The following is a 7,096-nucleotide window of genomic DNA, read 5'->3' as shown; positions in this document are numbered from 1 at the left end:
GATGTCGGATCATGGAGTGCACCTAACAGCTTTCGCAAGTCGTCACGAACCGATGCACGTCCCGGTATAGTCTCGGCCACCAGTACTTCCCCTTTAGCTTTTCGAACGTGGCCCACGTTCCACGGTGTCCAGCCCACGGGCTATCGTGGTACGCCGCCAGCAAATCCTCCTGTTCCTCCTTCTTCGCCACCTCTCGAAGCGGGATGTCGTTCCTCTTCTTCGAGTGCTTCCATATGTATCCGTCCCGGAGAAAGAATCCGTAGGCTTTCTTCCGAATCCGGTTGGCCTCGTCCGTTGTCCATGCCACGTCCGGTGTCATTGTTTTCAGGAACCCGCCGATCTGCAGCCACTCCCCGTCGTATTTGCTCTCGTCGAAATCGTTAAGCGTTGGAGAGCATTCCCTGCCGGTTGTTACGTGAGCCGCCTCGAAGAAGTCCACGCCGACTTCCTCGTCCTCTGAAACCATGCCGCCGTCATTTTCGAACCTCGCCCTTGAAAGCATGTCGGCCATGGTGTTGTCTTTCCCGGAAATGTGTCGTATTTCCGGATTCAGAGACTTGATGTACGCTATCCAAATGAGCATTGCCAAGTCCGGCGTCACGCATCCGGAAACCATGCCAAGGATCGGTAGGCAGTCCGTCTCGATAATTACCTCTGTCCCGATCAGGTAGTCTTTATCAGCCTTTACCGCCGAAACGATACCCCAGAGCTCGCGTTTAACCTGGGCGTATCCTCGTTGTCGCTCGCTGAGGACCTTCGCACCGAACCGGATCGGGGAACGCATGCCGTCCTCGTCCTCTTCGTTGACGACCCATCCGATCCCAGTCGGACTCGTGTCTACCGTTATGTAAATTGGAGTGCTCTTTCCGTAGACAGCCTTTCGGAGCGCCGGAGCCGCGGCAAGTGCTTCCTTCATCTTCCGGACAAACTTCGTATGCTCGTCTCTCCACTCGAATTTTCTCCCTTTTTTCAGCAACCCGTATAACGGCTCCGCGACGTCAGCGTAATGCGGGATCCATATGTGGTAGAACGCGCACACTCCCAAGAACCTCCGAACCTCCATGACCGAGCTACAGTCGTTCTTCATCGCAGAGATGGCTTCTACCTTAGCCGGAGACGGTTTCCGGCCGTACGACCCGCATAGGTGTCCGACGACCATGATCTCTGATTGCCCGAAGGCCGACTTTCCTCCGGAGAAGGTGAGCCTCGCGCTCTCCAACCTCTGCAACACCTTCTCGCAGTCATCGATGTGCGTCGCCACGAATTTCCGGCATCCGTCCGGTCCGATCGTCTCGTCCCTTTCCTCCACCATGCATCCCTTGATCGGGACGTCGTCCAAAAACGGCATGGTGATGTCCGGGATACAATCCCTTAGCACTTTGTTCATTGCGTTCACCATGTGAGCCACCGAGTTTGTCCCTCCTTGCGGCAGGGTACACATTCGTACTAGGCCGAGAGGAGTTCGCATTGTCGTGATGTCCCTGCTCTCTACGGCAAGCTGGAACTGATCGTACCCTGAGTAGAGATCACCGACCGAGTAAATCGACCTTCCGGTGAAGGCCTCCGCGAACTCGTCTATTGTCGGTCCGATTCCTGCGTTTTGAATGGTCACCTTGTTGACCGGCTGCAGGTCTTGAATAAAGCGCAACGTGTCGTCCTTCTTCGGCACGGTAAACCACCAATTCGAGTATGGGGCACTCGACGGTTCGAGGATTCCCATCTCGACCTTCTGCTTTAACAACTCCATCAGCTTCGGGATGTGAGCTCTGGGTACTGGAATCGGTTTGAGACTCCACGGCACATGCGGTACCGTGAATATCACCATCGGTTCCACGACTTTCGGGTCTATGCACCCGATCTCCTCCGGTGAGAATGCGAAAGCCTTCCCGTGCCTTCCGAGCATTCCCCGAAAACGGTCCTCTTCCACCAGCAGTAGGAAGCCGCCCCCACCGATTTTGAGCTCGCGCAGCGTTATGTCGGTGAACGTGTGTCCTATGTGGGCCGGATTTCGTAAACTCGGGTCCGATGCAACCCCCTTTATTCGCAACTCGCTGCCCTCCGGCAAGGGAGCCGCGACTGGCCTCACCTTCCGGTCCACAGTCTTGTACCTCGTGTCCACCCAGGCCGTCTGATCCGACTCGAGCCCTCTACTGAAGTCCGCGATGACTTCGTACATCTTTTCCGAACATACCGGAATCGTCGGGTCCTCTTTAAGGACTCCTCTGACTACCTCCCGCAGCTCCCCCAAGGTATCGTCGAAAGAGACCGCCTCCACGACTCCGTTGATTTTTGACTACACTTGTGGGGTTTTCCCGGAGTGTCCGGACTATTGTGGCCCCACGCCTTGATAGCCCTCTTCAAAAATCCTCCCGGCTTTCGCCCCCGAGGGTCTCGCGGTTCCTCTCATGGTTCAGTCTCACCGTCAGGAACTGGACCTAGTGACGCCCATCCTGGCTCTTGACCCTTGCATAGGCCGAGCCATTGTCCAGCACCTTGGTCTCCATTCGTGCTGTCGTGATGTACGGTTCTCCTAGTATAACCGGATGTGAGGACGTCTCTTGCACAAAGAAGTGTTGGTCAATCTCGACATCGCCCATCTTTACTCGTACATTCGGGCAGGCTCCATGTAGTTCTTCGGTGGCACGCGTCGTTACCCGTATCTTCCACCCGTGCTTGGTGTTGATCGGCCATTTCCCCTTCTTGTAGAAGTCCATGGACATCAAATTGATTTCTGAACCATGGTCCACCAACGCCACCACTGGTTCATGAACATCTCCGATCTTCACGGGGGTCTTCGTGGTCGCTCTGGCCCAGTGCGGCCTCGAATAGTGGTTCTCCGCCAACTCGTCTTCCAGCGCCATGTCCTCTATGTGCGTTGTCCGCACCTCCACCGGCTTCTCCGGTACTGTCTCCATCGACAGCCTCTTCCTCTTCACCAAGTCTACGATGGAGTCGTGGAACTCCTTCTTGGCGATCCCGAGCACTTCCCTCAGCAATAGCTCCACCTTGCTGTCGAGGATTCGTTCTTCCACGACCTTTCACAGGTCCGTGGATCTTTCGATTTCTGTGCCCAGCCAGTACCCGCCCTTCTTGGGATTATCCAGGGTGTCGGTTACAACGGCCTCATTCCGTCTTTTCCCGAATCGAGTTTCATATCGCTGCGAGGGCCCGGCCCCTCCAGTTTTCCCTACTCGCTTGTCCTCCACCAGGGCCTCGTAGTTTTGACAAGCGGCTTCGACGAAGCCCGTCTTTTCTTCCACCGGGTCACTCCACCCAGTTACCTCCCGGACCCGTTTTTTCGCGCGGTTCACCTCTTCTTTCCTCAGTCGTGCGCCGGCGAGGCCTTCCAGCATTGTCGGCCAGAACCCGACTTTGCTCGTCTTCGAGGCCTCGCCACCTCCGACCCGAATACCAGTTGACGCCTAGTAGTGGACGGTCTCCGCGTGACGAGCCGCCGCCTCCTCCATCAGCCTTTTCATACCCCCTCGCCCGACGTTCAGGTTTAGGGCCCTTCGGGTCTCACTGGCGTCCACCCGACCGTTCCACAGGTACACCGTGTTGCTTCTCATCGCCTCGGCGAAGTCCCCGCAGTCCTTCCGGATGTGCCCAACCGCATCACACCACATGCACCTGTTTTCAGCCAGAGGTCGTCGGTCACGGGCCTGTTCGCCACCATCCCTCCCTGCCTGGGCGATCTAGAGATCCTTTACCATCCACGTCAGCTCCTCCAGAGCTGCTCCCCCGGACGAGCCCTTGACCATGCCGGTTGAAGCCGACCCGGTCTCGAGCCAATCTCGGGTCTCTTCCCTTCGCATTGGTGGTGTTGGCTCGAGCTTCTTTGCTGTGACAGAGCCCGCCCCTGTCGATCCTTTGTCAACCCATTCCCGCCGTTTTTCGAAATGGCCACAGACCCTTTTCACCACGGTCGAGTCGGCCGTCAGCCCGTCATCAGTCTCCAATAGGAGGCCTACCTGCTCCCGATCCCGCTCGTCAACCGACTTAACAAACAATAGGACACGGCTTGTGTCCAGAACGGTCCGGTCAAGCACCGAGAGGCGCGCGAAGCATTCCTCAAACTCCCAAAGGAGCACTGACACGTTCCTTCCTTTGTCGGGGGTCTCCACCCACTCCATGAAGTCCCGCTTCGAAAGTCGAAGCGCATCTTCAAGCCCGTATCTTTCGAGGAGCCGACCTTCGAACTCCTCCCAGGTCCGGCTCTCGACCCGTACCTCGAGCACCTCCATATGCATACCCGGCATCGCCACTCGAGTGAATCCGGCTAGACGCCTCTCTTCCGGAATGTCCCTCATTACCATCTCAGCCCGGTAGGACGCCAAGTAGCTCGTGGCATCCTTCCCACTAAACCAGCCGATCGTACCGACAACCGCCTCGATAGCCCAATCAAGGGCGTCGGTGCCTTCGCGCGCACTCACTATACGGTCTACAACTGAAGCCATGGCTTCTGCAAGGTCCGACCCCCTCATCTTCTACTCCTCTGCCGCCTGTTCACGTCGGGTTCACCAAATATGTCGCGTTGTTACGCGCGTGTGTGGAGAACAAGGCGGGACCACTGGGGTCTTGGACCGAGGAATAGGTGAGGAAAAAGAGAGAGAGAGAGAGAGAGAGAGACGATCACTCCCGTATAGACAAAGAAGCGCATGGGGACGCGGCACAACAACACAGGAGACGTGAGTTGAGAACAGTAGAGTATGTATGTAGACGACTCGAACGGTTACAGCCGATCAGGTCGGCGAGATGGATGCCGACGCCTGATCACCCACACACACAGGAGAGCAAGATGGAGATTCTGCCGAAAGCACACGGGCGTTCCACGGAGCAGAATCAGCCTCCTGAGAACCTGCGCAAAAGAAAGCTATGGAGAATGACAGAGAAGAAGAGCTCGGTCCCAGTCCGACAGCACTTTGTTCCTTCTAGCGCGCGATATCTTCTCTCCCTCGTCTCCCTCTCTTTTATAGCTCAAGGAGGGAGGCCGTTTCACCCGTTTACATCACATTAATTCTCTGTCCTTTCGGACAGAGATACTCCTCGATTTCCCTTATAGAATATTGCTACCTAGGATTTAACCTTTGTGCCTCCCTATCTACTATACGACAAGGGACGTGCCCACGTGTAAGGGCCGGTTCACACACACTATACACGGTTTGCGCCTGGGGACGGTTTTCTTCACGACAACGCGGACCAGCGAGAGGCCAATTCGGCCAAGGACCAAGCGGACGAGGTACGACCTACGACAACAACTCCCAATTCCGGCTGCAAAACGGAAGCCAATGAGGAACCTTCGCAAGAAGGGGGAGCTTCCACTCCGGCCCGAGCCGTCAAAAACGTAACCAAATGCGGACATTGTGGAAAGCTCGACCACCACGAAATACAGTGTCGAAAGAAGATGCGCGAATCGGCTTCCACAAGCCGACAACTCACGAATTACGCGCAGAATTCCGACTACGAAGAGTGTAGCGGAATGTACGAGCACAACTCCGACTATGAAGATAGTGGCGGAATGTATGCACACAACTCCGACCGTGGCCGAATGTTCATGATGAAACATAGAGCAAACTCTATGTCAGTCTCTACCTCAACTAGTGCCCTCAATCCGGAGGACGTATGGTTTGTTGACTCCGGAGCCTCAAACCATATGACATCTCATAAAGAATGGTTTCTTGAACTTCGAGAGCCGGAGCAACCCGGTTATGTCGAAACCGGAGATGACACTACGCACCTGATTCGGCACATCGGCAATGTTCCGGTCGGTGAAAGAGGTAAGCAAACATACATTAAAAATGTCTTGCATGTTCCCACCATCACGAAGAATTTGGTCTCAGTCAGCCAAATGGTTGAGCAAGGGATGCAAGTACGATTTGACTAAGAAGGGTGCTTCATCGAAAGAGAGGGTCGAATCATCACGCGCGGAAGAAGAGAGGGCCGGATGTTCATTCTCAATTCACACGAGATGAAATCTGCCATGTTCGCGAAAAGCATGAAAGCCAACTCCGACATAGAGTTATGGCACAAGCGAATCGGCCACATCAATCCCAACAAACTAAAAGCAATGAAATCGAAAGGAGTCATCATTGGACTCCCGACATTCAAAGAGAAGGAGATTGAAGGTGTATGCGAAACGTGCCAACTCCGCAAGCAACACTAACACCCATTCCCGAAAGAGCGGAACGTGAGCAAAGGTCTACTCAACGTAGTCCATTCTGACGTATGGGCACCGGCACACACGGCTACATTTGGCAGACGCCGATATTACGTTGTCGTGAAGAAAACCGTCCCCAGGCGCAAACCGTGTATAGTGTGTGAACCGGCCCTTACACGTGGGCACGTCCCTTGTCGTATAGTAGATAGGGAGGCACAAAGGTTAAATCCTAGGTAGCAATATTCTATAAGGGAAATCGAGGAGTATCTCTGTCCGAAAGGACAGAGAATTAATGTGATGTAAACGGGTGAAACGGCCCTCCCTCCTTGAGCTATAAAAGAGAGGGAGACGAGGGAGAGAAGATATCGCGCGCTAGAAGGAACGAAGTGCTGTCAGACTGGGACCGAGCTCTTCTTCTCTGTCGTTCTCCATAGCTTTCTTTTGCACAGGCTCTCAGGAGGCTGATTCTGCTCCATGGAACGCCCGTGTGCTTCCGGCAGAATCTCCATCTGGCTTTCCTGTGTGCGTGGGTGATCAGGTGTCGGCATCCACCTCAACGACCTGGTCGGCTATAACTGTTCGAGTCGTCCGCATACATACAAATACATGCCTATATTTACATACACACTCTAGTGTTCTCAATTCGCGTCTCCTGTGTTGTTGTGACGCGTCCCCGTGCGCTTCTTTGTCTATACATGAGTGAGCGTCTCTCTCTCTCTCTCTCTCTCTCTCTCTCTCTCTCTCTCTCTCTCTCTCTCTTCCTCACCTATTCCTCATTCCAAGACCCCAGTGGTCCCGCCTTGTTCTCCACGCACGCGCGTAACAACGCGACAATGTGCTCTTCATTAACGACTTCACCAAGCACACGTGGCTCTATCCGATGCGGCAAAAGAGCGAAGTGTTCGAACACTTCCAAAGTGTTGAGCGGCAAGCTCAACC

Source organism: Azolla caroliniana, unplaced genomic scaffold (genome assembly GCF_043228905.1).
Source record: "Azolla caroliniana isolate FFs.n. ecotype wild unplaced genomic scaffold, voAzoCaro1.0.p SCAF_10, whole genome shotgun sequence".
NCBI lineage: Eukaryota > Viridiplantae > Streptophyta > Polypodiopsida > Salviniales > Salviniaceae > Azolla > Azolla caroliniana.
The sequence above is the reverse complement of the archived record's forward strand: the minus strand, read 5'-3'. Positions refer to the sequence as shown.